Raw genomic sequence first — 18,859 nt, 5'->3', positions numbered from 1 at the left:
TGACTATGAGCCACCCTGCATGAGGTGGAGTCCCAGGTGTGACATTTTGTGCAGATTATTTAATAAGAATTTGCATATAACCATACATTTCAGCTGTGAAGACACAGTGCTGGTGAAAGACACTGGACTGGGTGCCCTGGTGAATTAAGCCCTCTGTTTATCCAACAGGCCTCAGCAGGGCTATCTTCTCACATACACTGCCCTGGAAGCATGCCTCAGTCCAGATCGGGGAGATGGAAGAGCATATCTTCTAGAGGAACAGGAGTAATTCAGTTTCCATGGTCTACGGCATGCAGTTCTTGGCCTCTGCTGACTCTGCCAGTTAGTGTAAAACTAAAGCTGGTTAGAAAACAATCTTGCCCTCCTGAGAAAAAATTCAAATTTTTGAAAAACATTAATCACGATTTGGGACGAAAGGTCAAAAAGTGGAATGCCAAGAAGCCAGGAACCATGGGAGCCCAGGGAGGCTCAAGAGCTGTGATGTGGGAGCCGAAACTGAGACCCTTCAAACTAATCACACTATCCCTACTGGCAACTTACAGGTGAAAGGCTTAGAAAAGCCCCGAGACATCCAAGCCCCAAGTAAATCCTAATATCACACCTTCAAAAATGAGGACAGCTATCTGGAAAAAAATGGATTTATTAAATCAAGTTCTGACCTTTAAGATGCTTGCACAAACAGGTTGGTTCACTCTCTGCTCACACAGCCAAAATCTCCTACACCCTGCTTTCAGTCTTCCTCAAACTCTATAATTAAGTGCGCCACCCTGTTCCTGAAGGAACAGCTCTCATTAACCAAAATACAATTACTAGACATATAACAATAAAGCAAATATTAACATAATACCCAACTTCACCTCTAAATAGAATATTTTCCAGTATGAAATCAACTGTAACTATTCTGAAGTCCTCGCACTTATGAATTTCCCCTACAGGGGTTTGAACATAGGAAATTTAGATCAGAGCACAGACCTCTTGCACTTCAACTATAGGAGTAACACGGGGGGGGGGGGTAGGCACATTGTTATTTTCTATTAAGGTCAGCATACAGTGGGAGACAACACACATACTCTGCCGGTGGGTTACACAACTGGAATGTTGGGTGTCAGGATTTCTGGTTCTGTTTCTGGCTCCCGGAGTAGAATATAGTCACACTAGTGATTAGAGACAGCATAGCCAACTATAATGATGACCCCCTTTGAGTTATCTGCAGGGAATGAACCTGGGACCTCTGGATTTAGAAGTATGAGCCTCTACTACTAGAGCTAGAGAATCAGGTCCATTAGCAAAGAGGTAACAGAAAACACACAAAACTGTATGAGTCTAGCCACTACAATTAGTTGGGATTTTCCATTGAAAAAATGGTGGGTTTGTCAAAATCTTTCAATTTTCAGTCTCGAAAATCAAAATGAAATATTTGATTTCAAGTCAGTTCAACCCAAATTGGAATATTTTAGTTTTTTAACTTACCCAAAGCATTTAATTTAAAATCAGTTCAACAAAACAGTAAGCTGCATTTCCATATCAGCTCAATCACATACAGGAGTTGTCGTTCAGGTCCCATATTCTCCTATGGGCCAGGCTTAGGGTTACCATACATCCGCATTTTCCCGAACATGTCCGGCTTTTTGGTCCTCAAATCCCCGTCCAGGAAGAAATTCCAAAAAGCCGGGCATGTCCGGGAAAATAGGGAGGGGTCGGGGGGCTTGGATCCGGGCTGGAGTGGCTGGGGCCAGAGCCGGAGCCGCTGGGGCCGGCGGTGCTTGGCCGCTGGCCGCCGCCACTCAGCCAGGGCCGGGCCGGAGCCGCTTGGCCGGAACTGGGGCCCAAGCCGGGCCGGAGCTGCTGGGACCGGGACTGGGGGTGCTTGGCCGGTGCCGCTGGGCTGGGGCCGGGCCGGAGCCGCTGGGCCGGGGCTCAAGCTGAGCCGGGCCAGAGCCGCTGGGCCCAGGGTTGGGGGTGCTCGGCCACCGGCTGTCGCCACTAGGCCGGGGCCAGTGCCCCGGGGCCCGAGCCGAGCTGGAGTCGCTGGGGCGGGCCGGAGCCGCTCGGCCGGAACCGGGGCCGGCGCCCCAGGGCCCGAGCCGGGCCAGGCCGGAGACACCGGGGCCAGAGCCGCTCGGCCGGGGGGGCACCACCGCCCCAGCCCCAGCTTACCTGCTGCCTGCCTGTTTCAGGCTTTCCGCAAACATTTGATTTGCGGGAAGCAGGGGAGGGGGAGCAGCAGGGAGGCGGAGCGTTCAGGGGAGGGGCGGAGTTGGGGCGGGGCCGGAGCCCTGTGGAGTGTCCTCTTTTTGTTTTTTTAAAATATGGTAACCCTAGCCAGGGTCCATGGGGGACTACCTCTCCGAAAATTGCAATGCAGCTTTCCCTTTGACCAAGCTATGTGTTACCATCATGGGAGTCACATGACTCCAGGTTTGTTATGGGAGATATAGTCCAGCCATGGAGTCTGGCCCATAGTGGAGAATGGGAGCATCAGGCTCCTGAATTGCATTTCTCCTAAGGCAATGTGCCACTATGGGAAAATGCAGTTCAATATTGAAGTGACTCAAAAGAGTTTTCTTTAAACTACTATTTCTTTAAATTACTCATTTTCTTTAAATTATTAATATTCAATCCATTAGTCAGAATTTCAGTGCACTTGTCACCAGGAACAGTACAGAACAGAACAGGAGACTTATCTATTGGCCTTGCTTACTGCAGAAATTAAACCTTTATTTTTTAATTGTAACCTCCTGACTTCTTCCTACAACACACTGAATTATGATGTATTACTGTCATGATATTAATTTTATGTTATTAAATAAAAAAGCCATCATTTTAATCCAGATAAAAGGACTTTCCAAATACACCAAATGTTAATCAAAAGCAAATCTGCAATTAAATTAAATTCTACCAATTTATAAACCATCATGTATCTAAAATGTAATTGTAAATACAATTTATTCATCTGTAATCTTTCTGTCTCTATTCACCCTGGTCTACATACAGATTTTGTTATCAATATAATACTGTTGGCTGGGGCTGGGTTTTTTTTTAAATGAAAATAGTTATACTAGTACAATCTCCAACGTGGATGCAGTTCTACCAATATCAGTGTGCTTATATCAATATAATTTATTTCCCTTCTAGAACAAGATAAGCTATAGAAGTATAAAACATTTTTATTCCAGTATAATGGCACCCACACTTGTGGGGGTCTACTACTTTAGCTGGACCGGATAGGTAAAGCAGTACAACTTCTCTGTATGTACAAGGCCCTACTGATCTTCGAATACTAAACAAAAAACAAAAAACCCAAAGCCAAACTCTAAATACTTCTCAGTATTAATTGTATATACATGCTCCATTCAATTTCTCCTTTGATTTTCTGCCAAACTTACAAAAGAATTGAAGAAAAATGTGTTCCCAACTATGCTACTAAGTAGAATTTTGCCTTGGCTATACATGCTGATTTTGTAGAATCCTGTTAAAGTACAACAAAAAAATGCAAACAACTACAGCTGAATAATATGGGGACACTTATAGGTTCTAAAAGAAGTTCGTGCTTTCAAATACAATAGCTGGTTTGTATCCAAACATCTGATACGACCCACCCTTTCTCCACAAGAGGTTTTTCGTTGTTTTACAACATTTTCCTCCAATTGTGAATCTTGAAAGCTTTTTATTTTGTTCCAAAAGAAATTATCTTAATACAGCTCAATGATATCATTATTGTGTAAATAAAGAGAGTATCCTGTACATATTTTTAGAGGCCTAGAGGCAAAATCTAAAGTTCGTAAAAGAAAGTCTTTCAGAGAATCGTTCTTACAGAAATGTAAACAATGACTGCTCTCAGTCTGTTTAGGGATGCTTTGCCAGTGCTGCGAGGATACAAAACCTCTTTATATTCCTTAAAAGATGATTAAAAAAAAATTCCTTCACTTTGGGGGCTATCATGAGCTCTTCCCAATAACCCTCAAAGAGAACCTAAGGCCTTGTCTACATACAATAATTGTACTGCTTTAATAATACTGGTTATAGTTAAAGCTGTACAACATCCCTCATGTGAATCACGGTTATACCAGTATAGCTTATTCACATACAGAAATAAGAATAAACTACATCAGTAGAAGGCACCTTTATATCAGGACACCTGTATTCACACTAGGGGATAAACTGGTATAACTATCAGTAAATAAAGAAATAAATTTTCTACTCCTAACTGACATAGTTATACTGGGACAACAACTGTGTCTAGACCAGGCTTTAAGAAAACAGCTTTATATAGCCATTCATCTAAAATAGTATACACGGCTGATTCTTTGGATAGAGAACAAATGTTTGTAGCCTGGAACAAGCAAATGGGGAGTACCCACACTAGACTTTTCAGACACGTTTGACACCTCGAGTTAATGGGTAATCAATTAACTTGAGGTACAAAAGTCTAGTGAAGACAAGCCCGGGGACCTGTCCCAATAGGTAGTTTTAGTACCCAAACAGCATTAGGATCCCACACTGAGGGGGACGGATAGCTCAGTGGTTTGAGCATTGGCCTGCTAAACCCAGGGTTGTGAGCTCAGTCCTTGAGGGGGGCCATTTAGGGATCTAGGGCAAAAATCTGTCTGGGGATTGGTCATGCTTTGAGCAGGGGGTTGGACTAGATGACCTCCTGAGGTCCCTTCCAACCCTGATAGTCTATGATTCTATGCTCCAGCAATGGGCACATAATAGATTGTTTTAAAAATCAATAAATGTAGTATATGCTGTTTGTTTCCTCATGTTTACGCTTATTCGCCTTCAGCTCAAAACATTATTCTACACTTTTTCCCCCCTTTATTTTACAGATAGAGTCCATTACCCCAGTTTTCACTACAAACTCAGGAAATTCAGTTAAGGTTTCAATGAAAAGCAACCCAAATATGTTTAGAAGTCTTAATTGTGCATTTCCCTGCTTTAATATGTTTGGATATATTTTGACTGTAACTAACTCTGCATTCCCTTGGGTTTGTAATGCTTGGTTTGGTTTGGGGGTAATTACAATATCATGGTAATGATTTTTACCTTTAAGTTACTGATCTTGACTCTCAACATTAACTCCATTTGAATGTAGTTTTTGTCTGGGAATTGCCTTCTTTTTAAATTTATACACAAACACAAACCTAGAAACCCCAAAATAGTTTTTACCATGTGGTATTCTAGTTGAAATGGGCTTGTAGCTGCTTCGCCCATCATCAAAGTAATACAAAACCGCCAAAGTGTACCAGTAAATCTGGCCCTTAATTGGCATCCAGTGTACTTATTTAGAGAACTGTGTAGTGAAGCCAGCACTATATGAAGGGATGGGGAAGCCTAGTCCCTGAGTCCCAATGTCTCTGTGCTTTAGGGCTCCCTAAACCTCCCTCTGTTTCTTCAGCAGTGCTAGCTCTGTGTACACTGAAGTTGAGGCAGCAGTGCTATCGGCTGCCTTTCAAGCACTGATGGCCAAGCTAGCATGTATCTATGGAACCCTTAAAAAACAGTGACAGTTGGGCCAATTAATATGCCAGTAAGAATTATTGACACACGCACATCTCCCTTATACCACTGCCTCACCACAACCAGTAGAAGTTTGGCATGCAAATTAGATGCACAGGAAGGATGGGATTCATTCAGTTGCCTCTGAGGTCACAATATCTTTTGAACGGAGTTATTTGTAGCCTATACACTTATAATGATTAGGTACAACAATCATCAATAATTCAGCTTAACTACAAGCCATTTTTTCACATGTAGCCTATGCACAAGATCGTAATGCATATTAACTATATGGAAAATTTGAAGGGCTTGTGTTATTTCCATTACTAAGATCATTTGGAACAAAAAAGACTGATAGATGCTTAGAGGCCCATTTTTAAATTAATTTTAACTCAACTCAATTAATGGATTCACTTGTTCTCAGAAAATTCATTCTATACTTGATCAGTACTTGCTATAATTTTGGGGAGGATATGCTGTATTTTTCATAAACAACAGAAGTTTAATCCTTAAATTCAAAATGGAACACAATCTTCTACGTACACACACAAACAACATATATGGCATTGTGTGCCTCTGTAATCATTACAGTTCAGTACTTATGCAAGTTATCTTGCATAAGTACTTGTGGATTTCTTTCACCTATTAGTCATACAGACACAAATAATAAATCCCAGTTTCCTTGAATGTTCTGAAATATATTACCATTTGTTTAGACGTTCCCCATGCATCAGGGGAAAGAGAAAAACACCCAGCAAAAAGCTTCAGCAAACTCTTTGCCCTCATTAAAACTGGGAACTTTTCCTCATAGTTTGATTCACCAAAGCAGGGCAACACTGTCTACCACGCTGGTGCCATCACAGAAGAAATCAAACTTATTTTTCATTGCCATTGTCAAATCTTGATTTAAATTACTGCATTTGTTTTTCAGATCTTTCTCTTCTCTTTACGCATCTGTAACCCCTTCATTCCTTCAGCTGGGGATTGTTCTCATTTCTCTGGGGTGAAACTGTCTTAATTATTCTATTCTTTAAACACTTGGCTTCATATCATCTAGTTTCTTTTAAATAAATCAACCATGCAATTTTAAACACACAAACCTGGCTGGATTAGGCACTAAGCACAATAGGCCTATGCCCAGGGCCCTAAACTCAGAGATCATAAGACAATGAGAGGACATCATCACACTCAGGCGACATGTCACAACACAGGCCTAGAAGGCATAGGACAGCATTTCTCAAACTGGGGGTCCTGACCCAAAAAGGGTTCACAAGGCTATTGTACGGGGGTCGTGAGAGTGGCAGCTGCTACTGGCCATGCCACCCTTACTTCTGCACTGCTGCTTAAGGTTGCCAACTTTCTACTTGCACAAAACTGAAACCCCTGCCCCGCCGGTTCTCCGAGATCCCGCCCCGGCCCTTCCATCCATCCCTCCCTCTGTTGCTCACTCTCCCCACCCTCACTCATTGGCTCATTTTCACCGGGCTGACTCAGGGAGCTGGGGTGCAGGAGAGGGTGAGGGCTCCGGCTGGGGGTGCAGGCTCCAGGGTGGGGCCAGAAATGAGGAGTTCAGAGTGCGGGAGGGGGCTCCAGGCTGAGGCAGTGCCCAGTTTTTTTAATCTTTCCTCATAGCTCAGGTTTTCTAAACATTCTAACATTTTTATAGTTCTCCTCTGGACTCCCTCCAATTTGTACACATCTTTCTGAAAGTTTGGCTTCCAAAACTGGACACAGCACTCAAGCTGAGACCTCATTAGAGCCGAGTGGAATGAACCTCTCAGGTATCAGGTACAACACTCCTGTCAATACACCCAGGATATTAGCCTTTATCACAACTGCATCACATAATTGGCTTATATTAAATTTGTGATCCACTATAACCCCTGGAACCCTTTCAGCAGAACTACCACCTAGATGTAGTTGTGCATTTGATTTTTCTTTCCTAAGTGCAGTACTTTGCACTTGTCTTTACTGCATTTCATCTTGTTCATTCCAGACCAATTCTCCAATTTATCAAGGTCCTTTTAAATTCTAATCCTGCCCTCCAAAGTGCCTGCAAATCCTCCCAGCATAATGTCATCTATAAATTTTATTAGCATACTCTCCACTCTGTTATCCAAGTCATTAATTAAAATATTGAACTCTCTCTTATCTACTCCCTCCCCCACTTTTTTTAAAATATATCATGGTGTATCTTTTCCTGTCTTGTTTTCAGTGCTGGTATTTGTCTCTCCCACTACATCATATATTCCTTTCTCTTTCTTTCCATGTGTAGTGTGATCTAACCTCCCCATCTATATTTTCTCTCCTCTTCCCCCACTATCAAATCTATAAATTAGGAATAATAATAAATAATAGCAGCATTCTCCAGGTTGGAGGGAGAAATAAAATAAGGAAACAGACTCTGGGACAGGTCTAGCACAGTTTTTGGATTGGTATAACCCAGGGATCGGCAACCTTTGGCACATGGCTCGCTAGGGTAAGCACCCTGGTGGGCCGGGCCGGTTTGTTTATTTGCCCGTGCCGCTTCCCAAAGCCCCCATTGGCCTGGAGCAGTGAACCGCGGCCAGTGGGAGTCGCGATCGGCCAAACCTGCGGATGCGGCAGGTAAACAAACCGACCCGGCCCGGCAGGGGGCTTACCCTGGCAAGCTGTGTGCCAAAGGTTGCCAATCCCTGATATAACCCCTAGTGCGGATGCAGTTCTACTAGTATAAAGCTGCCTTTTACCAGTATAACTTATTCCCCTTCCTGAACAAGAATAAGGCATAACCATATAACTACCTTTATACCAGTATAACTGTGTGCATCCCACAGGATTTGAATTGCTTTAACTATGCTGGTAGAAGTAAAGCAGTCCAAATTTTGGATATAGACAATTTTAAAAATGCAGGAAAAGATACACCATGATCTATAATAGGAAATAAGAGAGCAAGTGGAGTGATGCCTGAAAGAAAGGAATATTTAGCAAGACAGGTAACCAATTACAAATAATAAACAATAAAAGGGCATTCCATAGATAGTCATTAATGGTAACATTAATGGTAACTTTTCATTCAGTCTATTGTAAATGGTACACATTGTTTTATTTCTTTAAATTACGGGACAGTGCCTGCATAGGTATTTTTCACCTTGGCTAGTGGCTTAGGTCAGATTTACACTAGAAACTTTTGCCACCATAAAAATGTCAGTTAGAAGTGTCATTCTCCCCCCCACCCCCCCTAACATTCCTATACCAGCAAAAGCCCTTGTGTAGACAGTTATATTGGCATAAGAGTGCTTTTGCTAGTATAGCTTATATCACTTACAAAACTGGTATAAACTATACCAGCAGAAATGCTTTAATGTTAGTATAATCTGTGTCTAGAGTAGGAGAGTTTGTCAGTATCGCTATGCCGGTATGGTTAAACCGGCAAACCTTTTCTATTGTAGACTAGGCTGTAAATCCTCAAATTAGTGTCAGGTAGATTAGTCAAGTCTTGCACAAAGCTTGATAGTGCTAAACTAACCCCCAGATTTGTATTCAGAAATAAAGGCTCTTGCTGCTGGAGCAACCTGGAGAGCACAGGTGTAACATTTTTCCCATGTGAGTAACACTGCTAACTAATGCCCCAGTCCTAAAAATGACTGCATATAGCCACATTTGCTATACCCATGCTGAGCCCTTAATGCAGCTAGTACAAGGTTCTCATCACTGAAAGTAGCCGCCCCCTCCCCCCCAGTAAAGCTCAAACTTTATCACTTTTGCATATGGTGCCTTTTTACTTTGAAACTAAGCAAAATCTGTTCATCCATGTTTGTATTAACATGAGGGTAATAAGTGTGTATGTTCACATGTGTATACTTTTCTACTTTAAACAGATTTTTAAGACTTCTTGTCCTAAGATAGCTCAAAAAGTGCTAAAACTTTCCAAATGGTTGCTTCTTGCTGATAACTATTTTCTGGGAAAGGTGTGTGTGTGTGTTTTAATACTAGATTTATGGACATTGCCATTTTTAACCAACTAGTCACATTTTCATTGTTATAGTATCTGTACTTATAGTTTTTAATTCTATGTTTAGGCATCATTAGAATGGTGAATGTGTCTAATGTAAAATTGAGGATTCCTAAATTCCTGCATTCTGGACTCTGTCATGCACAGATCTTTGAGTGTCATGGGGCTATCTGAATATTAATGACTTTTAGCATTCCTGCATGGCAGAGCATGGGGGACCCTGTAGAAGTCAGTGAATGTGCTAATGACTCAGACATCTTCTGGTGTAACCAACCACATTGAGTTTTTGTCTTTTAAATGAAAGCACTTTGCAGAGAGTCTCACCATCACTTTCCCCCAGGACAAAATGGAATACTACATTTGTCTTCTAGTACAACAAGAAATGTTACAAAATAAGTGGACATGAAAAAGGCACCCTTATTACACCACATCTGAAATTAAGGTTTACATTCTAAATTGAATAGTGTGTCTCAGCAGGACAAATAATGGAACAATGTAATTCAAATACAGTGGATTCAATGCTTATTTAGAGGCACATGTGGAAAAACTAAATATTTAAAGTGTATTTTAAATGTTCGGCTGTGGATTTCATCATCCATTCCATTCTACTTAAAATAGAACTACATTTGGATAAACTCCTTCAATGAGACAGCCAACCCTGTTGGCAGAGATGGTACAAGGTCAGAGCAAATTCACTGTGCTCTAATCCCAAACACTGGGGACTCCATGACTACCACTTCACTAAATCTTCTACACAGGCAGTCCTACTGTTATTGCAATATTCAACCACAGTGAAAAATTTTGCCATTTAGATTTATCTCCACTAACACACAGCTGAGGTCACAATAGATTCTGAAGTTTGTTAATCTGCTCAGATGAACATGTCTGAAATAATTATTCCATGGGCAAGTAATATTTGCCACTTATGGCAACATAAATAGTAACCCGACAATCTCTGTTGGGGTTAGAAAAATCCCTTCACCTGAGGCGAATAGGAAACATTTTCCGGTAAATTTTCATCTACAGGATCTAAGCTTTCAAAAAAGAAAGAAACCTAAAACAGCAGTAAATCAATAAAGTGCTGTCTTCCTGAGTCTGCAGCCAGCCAGCCAGCCCCAGTGTCTCTGCTGCTACTTATTGCTTTACCAACATGCCACAGAGGGGAAACCAACCACTGTTGGTTCTCACTATTGTTACTGAAAATCTGTTGGCATCAGTGAACCTGACAGGAATCTTGTTAATTTTTCTGCAGTGTGAGGATAAGCAGCAAAGGTAGGCAAGAGAACCGTTCATTGAGGATATTGATTCAGACACAAGAGCTGGGATAAGAGTACCACAGTCCCCCTTTTCCCACTCAGCCTCCTAGGGTATGTCTACACTGCAGATGGGAGCAAGCCTCCCAGCCTGGGAAGACAGGCTCACGCTAGTGGAACTTGAGCTAGTGCATCAAAAATAGCAGTATGGATGTTGCAGGTTGGAGCTCAGGCTCTAAAGTCCACCCTACGTTCAGAAAGCAGGGGCCGGGAGAAATCACAGAGAAAGAATGCTCTTTCTCCAGAAAGAAAAATGCTTCCTGGCAGGACAGACTTTAAATTTATCAGACACCCACTTGCCAAAAAGATGCACGTCATCAAAAATGATACAGGGACAGTACCTTGGCCTCCCACAGAAACACCCCTGGAGGGAAACTCCATTGGAGGAAATCACCACACACATCAGCATGTGTGTGTAGCACCGAGCAAGTCTGGAGACTGCAGGAGGCCTGTGCTTCTGCCCCTGGCAGACTTCCTCCTGGGACAGGACAGCTCTGAAAAGTTACTAAAGCCTTGAGGTATGTTTTTGTTCTTATTGTTTTCAAACTAATTTCCACAGGTCTCAGGAGGGACAATTTTCATCCTCTTGGACTGCACATCCCTTCCCCCAGCGGAAACCTCTGCAGAGTTCAGAATGGGTGTGGGAATGGCAGCTGCCTGCATTCCCCCCTTCCTTGAGCAGATCTAGAGAGCATGATCAGCACACTGACAAGAACCCCAGCAACTGGGATTAATTTCCCACCTGAGTGTTGCACCTGGATAACAATATTCCCCATCTTTAATACCAGTCTGCAGCTAGTACGTTTAGTCCTCTGGCTGTAAGTGTCTAACCCGATTTCCAAGCCTTAAGCCTGGATGGGTGTGAGTGGGTGGAAGAAAGGCAGGGAGAAATGATGGGATAAATTAGAAAAGAAAAGCGTGACATGAAAAGTATGATTTGGGGGAGAAGAAAAGAAAAATAGGGGAGGAAGTAGAGAATGTAATTAATGTGTTGGGGAGGGGAAGACAAAGGAGTCAGAAGAAAGAGAGAAATAGGACACTGAAGACAAAAGATAGGAAAAGATACACCATGATCTATGATATGAAAGACAGAAATGATGTGGAATATAAGACCAAGAGAGATCCTTAGGGTGCGAGCTCCAAAGGGCAGGCACTGTGCCTTCTCACCTGTCTGGAAAGCCCCTAATAGACAGTGGGCAATAAATAAGGAAATAAATTAATCTGGGTTAATCAAATAGTAATCAACAAATTATTTGAGGAATTTTTTCAGCATTGATGTTGAATAATAATTCAACATATGCTTTTTTCACAGTATTCATCGAGCTCTGCCGCTTGTCAAACTAGCTGGTGAAAATATTATCGGACAAATTCTGGTGCAGTGCTTTGAATGTACTAAAATATTTTACTACCTGTAGTAGTATTTACAATTTTTCAAATATATTACATAGACAAAATGACTGAAAATGTTACAATTATATACAGTACACACTGTCACTTTAAATTGCAGGATGCATAGCTTTGGGGAAGGAAGGGCATAGTCTTTGGACATTACAGCACAGGTATTATTCACCCATGCTAGTAGGATCAGTCCTCAGGCTAGTAGTTGTCAGTTAAGGGTTTCAAACTGTTCTCCGTAATCACAAACCCAAAGATCCCATTCAGTGACAACCACTATATACCAGAGACAATACACCATAACCTTAACTCTGCTCTAATAGGGATGCCAGCTTTCCACTAATCCTTTATCTAAACTCCCTACCACCACCAAACAGATCATTATCCTTTCTGCACAGTTCTAGAAAATCCTGTTCACTCACATTTGGAGTCTGGCATCCCTGCTGGGACAAAGTTAAGGGTGTAGCGTGCTGTCAAAGATGCATGGCGGTGGTCCTAGTAATGAAGTGTATGTCTGTGAATGGAGGAGTAGAGGGCCATAATTTTTTATTTCTGTGTTTTTATGCTTCACTATGTTATTTATAGACCACACATAACTGACAAATAACGTGTATTAATTCTCCAGGTTTTTTAGACTGAGAAAATCTATTCAATACAACAGTGGTTACGTTACATGAGAATAGGATCTTTGTGAACATGTCCAGGCAGCTCAGGAGCTCCGCTTTCATTAAGATACTTTTCTTCATGAAAAGTCAGTGCTTTGCTGAAGATCTTCATCTACAACAGTGATTCTCAAACTTTTGTACTGGTGACCCCTTTCACATAGCAAGCCTCTGAGTGTGACTCCCCCTTATAAATTAAAAAACACTTTTTAATATATTTAACACCATTATAAATGCTGGAGGCAAAGCGGGCTTTGGGATGGAGGCTGACAGCTCACAACCCCCCCATGTAATAACCTTGTGCCCTCTAAGGGGTCCCAACCCCCTGTTTGAGAACCCCTGATCTACAACATAACGCAAATGCTGTTGGCCTAGAAAATTCACTCTCATACACCATGTAAGATCCTGAAACACTCAGCACTTTTCAGACTCAGGCTCATAATGTGCCCAGTATTAGGGGCCTATTTTAAAATTTCTGTCACAATACTGGCTGGAAGGACTAGACATTACTATTATGTCATTATCACTATGGTAATGGATTTAGAAGCCAGACTGGTAAAATACCATGGTGTGTAGAGTGAAACTAAGCCAATTTCTACTTTTGGCTAACTTCTAAGAAAAAGAACACAGGGTACTTCCTTAATATTACACTTTAACTTCATGGCAAAGTTCAAAAATTCGGAACTGATTTTAAGCCAGACTGCATCAATAAAACCACAAAAACTTAACAGTGCACTGAACGTGTCATTTATCAATATTAGTTGTTAGGTAACCACAGTACAAGAGGTACCAGTAAATAATGTTTTCACCCCTCAGCTCATAAAGAGCCAAGACTAAACACAGACTTTCATATATGTTTTTAGATTAGCTCTTTATTCTCTCCTTTTCAGTTTCCCAAATTCTCATGTGATGGACCCATAACATACATTATAATAAACTTTGTGTATATTTTACAGTTAGCAAACAAGTTACACCTCAATTTTCATTGTAAACCCCACTCATAACTTTCTGAAAAACGCTTCCAATGCTTGACTTCAGTCAAAAGGTTTCTGGAATTTGTGAGCAAAATATTTTCAATCACCTCCATTTACAGGATGAGGAGAAATTACTTTCTCCCCTTCTAGTACTATATAAACTTACATGAACAAGTAACTCAATATGCCTTAACTTTTAGAAGTTCAAACTTGATTTATAGTTAGTCCTCAATAGGAAACATATAATCTGGAAACTTTGAAAAAAATATTGTAACATTTTAAGTGCATTCACTTGTAGGGTGACCAGATGTCCCGATTTTATAGGGACAGTCCCGATTTTGGGGTCTTTTTCTTATATAGGCCCCTATTATCCCCCACCCCCTGTCCCGATTTTTCACACTTGCCCTCTGGTCACCCTATTCACTTGTGCACAAGTGCAGTAAAATATTTCTATTAGTTTTTTGTTGTGTTATTGCCAGTTCGCAAACATTGCACAGCTCCACAGTGCAACTGCAAGGATTCTCTTCCAAATTCTTCTCCTTCTATATTTAAGAAGAAAAAAATTGCAGTAATATACTGTAGGTAAAGACCCTGATCCTGCAAAGGCTTACATGTGCAAATAGTCTAATTCAGGGGTCAGCAACCTACAGCATGCAAGCCAATTTCGAGTGGCACGCTGCTGCCTGCTGCAGTCCCGGCCCCCAGCCCCACTCAGCCCCCCCGCCCACCGCTCTCCCCTGCGGGGGCAGGAGGCAGAAGCTTGGTCCTGCAGCAGCCAAGCTTCCCCCGTCCCCCACTTCTTTCCCCAGCATGGTGCTTTCCTGCCCCTCCTCCTCCCCCTCCTTCTCCCTGGCGCCGATTTGCTGATGGCCCTTGCGAGGGGAAGGGGGATGAGTGGCAGCGTGTTCATTGTTCTGTAGAGGAGGCAGAAAAGAGGTAGGGATGGGGCCTTGGGGAAATGGGTGGAACAGGGCATATCCCTTCCAGCCCCCTCCCATGAGCCACTCAGGACAGGGGGCTGGGAGCACTCCCACGAGCCGAGCACCCCAGCCCTCTACCCTGAACCCCCACATACACCCAGCCTTCTGCCCCACACCTCCACACACACACCCAGCCCTCTGCCCTGACCCCTGAACCCCCCACACACACCCAGCCTTCTGCTCTATACCCCAGCCCTCTGCCCTGACCCCTGAACCCCCCCACACCCACTGCCATTTGCCCTGACCTCTGAACTTCCCCACACAACCAGCCTTCTGCCCTGCACCCCCACACACCCCCAGCGTTCTGCCCTGAACCCCCCCAAATCCCCAGTGCCCTCTGCCCTGACCCCCCCCCCCACATACCCATCCTTCTGTCTTGCACCCCCACACACACACCCAGCCCTCTGCCCTGACCCCTGAACCCCCCCAGGTCTGGGGTCCCGGCCCCTTGCCAGCCGGTGTCCTGGCCGCAGGCCCCACTCAGCCCACTGCCGGCCTAGGTGAACAGAACCCCAGGCTGGCAGCGGGCTGAGCAGGCTGGCGGCGTAAGATCAGCATTTTAATTTAATTTTAAATGAAGCTTCTTAAACATTTTGAAAACCTTGTTTACTTTATATACAACAATAGTTTAGTTATATGATATAGACTTATATAGAGAGACCTTCTAAAAAACGTTAAAATGTATTACCGGCACGCGAAACCTTAATTAAAGTGAATCAATGAAGACTCGGCACACCACTTCTGAAAGGTTGCCTACCCCTGGTCTAATTGTAGGACTCATGTTTGTATATGAATTTTAAAAAGCATCCAAAAAGTCAGGAAATGCAGATGTTAAGGTTTCAATAACTATATTAGCATGGCCATATTACATATGTAGCATTTTTTTAATTAGTAGGCTGTTAGTGTATATTTCAGTTATACATTTTTATGGACATATTAACTTTGCTAACACAACCTGATCCTTTAATTTACTAACTGTGAGAGTTTGACTTCACAACATTAATACATGTAGGTTTTTGCATATCATATAACAGTCTTATGTGAAGCTGGAGTGCAATTCCTACTGAGAGCATTAAATTACAAAATTAGTTTAAAAAATAAGTCTAGAACATTGACAGAACAGATCATTTGATGTTATATGAACCTAGGGTTCCTACGTGCTAAAATAATACAAATAATAATAGCAATATTATTTAAAGAGGAACTTATTCTTTTTGTAATGAAAAGATTCTTCTTGTCATCTACTGTCACAACATGACATAGTAAAGACACTATAATTAAAGTTTTGCTAGTGTTTCAATTATGAAATCCTTGTTTTCAAATTGTTATACACCATTTTAAATTACAGGCTTCTGCAGGTTCCTAGCCTTGACATATTTGATCAGTTTACAATACAAACAGCTTGTTTCCATAGTAAGAACAGAAAACAGGAGGGGCACAGAAGCTTAACTTTGTGGCCTACGCTAACTAATTGGCTTACTGCCAGTTTGTAAAAACATTTATCTCATGTTGCTCTATGACCAAAGGGTTAAGTATTCAAGTCATAGGTCATGCCATTTCACCTTTACATTCCAGATGACATCGCAGCCTCCAGGCAAACTAACTTTAACCTTGTTCCCCAAAAGATCCACTTTTAGCTATATAGTGTGGGTAGGAATTGGAATACACATTATACTCTTATTCACCATAAAAATATATTTCATCCTGCTATTGAGGTAAACTTCTAGGACTGCACAGAAATGATATTGATTGCATCCATGGCCCGGTTTTGAGGAAGCCACCTATTAGGGTATGTCTATATTATGTTTTTAAACCTGCAACAGCAAGTCTCAAAGAGGTTTTGGGGCCTGGGGAGAAGGGTGAGCTTCAGAACCCAAATACCAGCCTGAATCATAATGTCTACCTGCTGGTTTTAGCGATGTAGTGCAACCCCACATCTGTACACCCAGGCTCTGAGACTCGCTGCCACAGGTTTGCAAACGTACCATAGACATACCTTAGAGCAGGGGTGGACAACCTGAGCCTGAGAAGGAGCCAGAATTTACCAATGTACATTGCCAAAGAGCCACAGTTACACATCAGCAGCCCCCACATCAGCTCCTCCGCCCCTCTCCCAGCACCTTCCGCCCACCACCGATCAGTGCCTCCCCCTCCCTCCCCATCAGCTGTTTTGTGGCGTGCAGGAGGCTCCAGGGGGGAGGGGGAGGAGCGAGGGCATGGCAGGCTCAGGGGAGAGGGCGGGAAGGGGTGGTGGAGTGGGGGCAGGGCCTGTGGCAGAGCAAGAGGTTGAGCAGTGAGCACCCCCTGGCACATTGGAAAGTTGGTGCCTGTAGCTCCAGCCCCAGAGTTGGTGCCTATACAAGGAGCCGCACATTAACTTTTGAAGAGCCACATATGGCTCCGGAGCCACAGGTTGGCCACCCCTGCCTTAGAGAGTTAAGTTCCATTTCTTCCATATGTCCATTGTAAAGAGAAACCCACTGTGACACTCTACATGCCAGTGGAGCGCTCTGACCCCCCCACATTCATCATTTGTATATAACTGTGATATTGCATATAAAGCATGCCTTGTAAGGTATGATGGGAAAGGTTATGATCTGCTGACACACACAGTTCCATCCAAATAAATATATCATTAATGCATATGAAATTGTGAGAATTGTGTTTTATGGCTGTCTAAATATGCTGTGGGTTTGGGAAGTGCCCAGATACTAGCTCCCCAAAGACAATAACCAGGGGGATAACCAACGCCCGGGCGGGTGTCAAACTATCAACAGCTATTGTCCAGCAAGAGAGCTACAATGCAATGACTCACTTGCACAAGGTCACACAAGGGGAATTGCTCAACCTTGCCTGGTGACTCAGCAATGCCCACCAGACATGCCTGGACTTGTGTTCTCCAAGCACATGGACTAAGGGTATAAAACAGAACACAGTGGCCCCATGCTTGGCCTTTTCTCCTTTCCCCCACCTCTGCTGCAAACAGCAAGGACACTGAGAGACTGAAGACTCCAACAGAGGAGACTGGCCCAGGTTTCAAGGGTAAAACCTGTGTTCTATGAACTGCAATAGTGGGATGAGAAAACTGCTTAATCTAGATGTCGCCCAGTCTAATAGGGTTGAGAGTGCAGACCGCATGATTTTATTTTATTTTGGTAACCACTCTGACTTTTTGCCTATCACTTATAATCACTTTAAATCCATCTTTTGCAGTCAATAAACTTGTTTTACTGTTTATCTTTACCAGTGAGCTTGCCTGAAGTGTTTTGTAAATCTGCTCATGTTTACAAAGGCTTGTGTATATCCACTTTCCATCGATGAAGTGGTGAACCAATTAATAAGCTTGCACTGCTCATCTTGAGCAGTGCAAGACTGTATATTCCTGAGGTACAAGGCTGGTAGCTGTGGGGATTTGGCTGGTGCCTTTCTCTGTGTGATTCATGAGTGGCTCTGGGAACATTCATGCAATCTAGCAACTGGATGTGGGGGTCTACATGCTGTTGTGCTGAGTAATAACAGCCTGGAGCGGTTTGCTGCTTGTCACTAGCAAAGGATTGTGAGAGACAGCCCAGGCTGGAGAGTTCAGGGGATACAGTGGTCCCACGGCCTCAAGCTGCACCCCGGGGATCCCGTCACACCCACACAAGTGCAATGTCAGGAACAATGATAGTGCAAGTCTGATAATCTAATAACACACAACAGATATGATATGTGCTGCTTTGCTAGGAATTAATTTGGATAGTATAAATGATAATACCATTTATTAGACTAACAAAAAATAGGTATTGTATTAAAAAAAAAGGAGCTAATCTGTCATGGAGAATAAGAACATCTATTGTAAGCAGATAAATGCAATGCACATCCATAGATAGAACACTTCATCGGTAATCACCACAAGTTTGTGCATAATATATTTTTCCTGGCTGTGCTAGTGAGGATGACTCATTACTCTTCCATTTCCATTGTTACTTTTTACATTACTGTAATCTATTTTAGATTACTGTTTTATAGAGTTTGCATTGCACTGACGCTCAAGTAACAT

The 18,859-nt window shown here is 42.6% G+C and overlaps 1 protein-coding gene across 5 annotated transcripts in view; it reads right to left on the bottom strand.

The window, feature by feature from the left end:
- The window catches only part of CGNL1 (cingulin like 1), a 126,542-nt gene that overhangs the window by 103,428 nt on the left and 4,255 nt on the right, over window positions 1-18,859 (bottom strand). The gene's annotated exons all lie outside the window — the stretch shown is intronic.

This window comes from Chrysemys picta, chromosome 10 (assembly GCF_011386835.1).
Source record: "Chrysemys picta bellii isolate R12L10 chromosome 10, ASM1138683v2, whole genome shotgun sequence".
In the NCBI taxonomy this organism is placed as follows: Eukaryota; Metazoa; Chordata; order Testudines; family Emydidae; genus Chrysemys; species Chrysemys picta.
The sequence above is the reverse complement of the archived record's forward strand: the minus strand, read 5'-3'. Positions and strand labels throughout refer to the sequence as shown.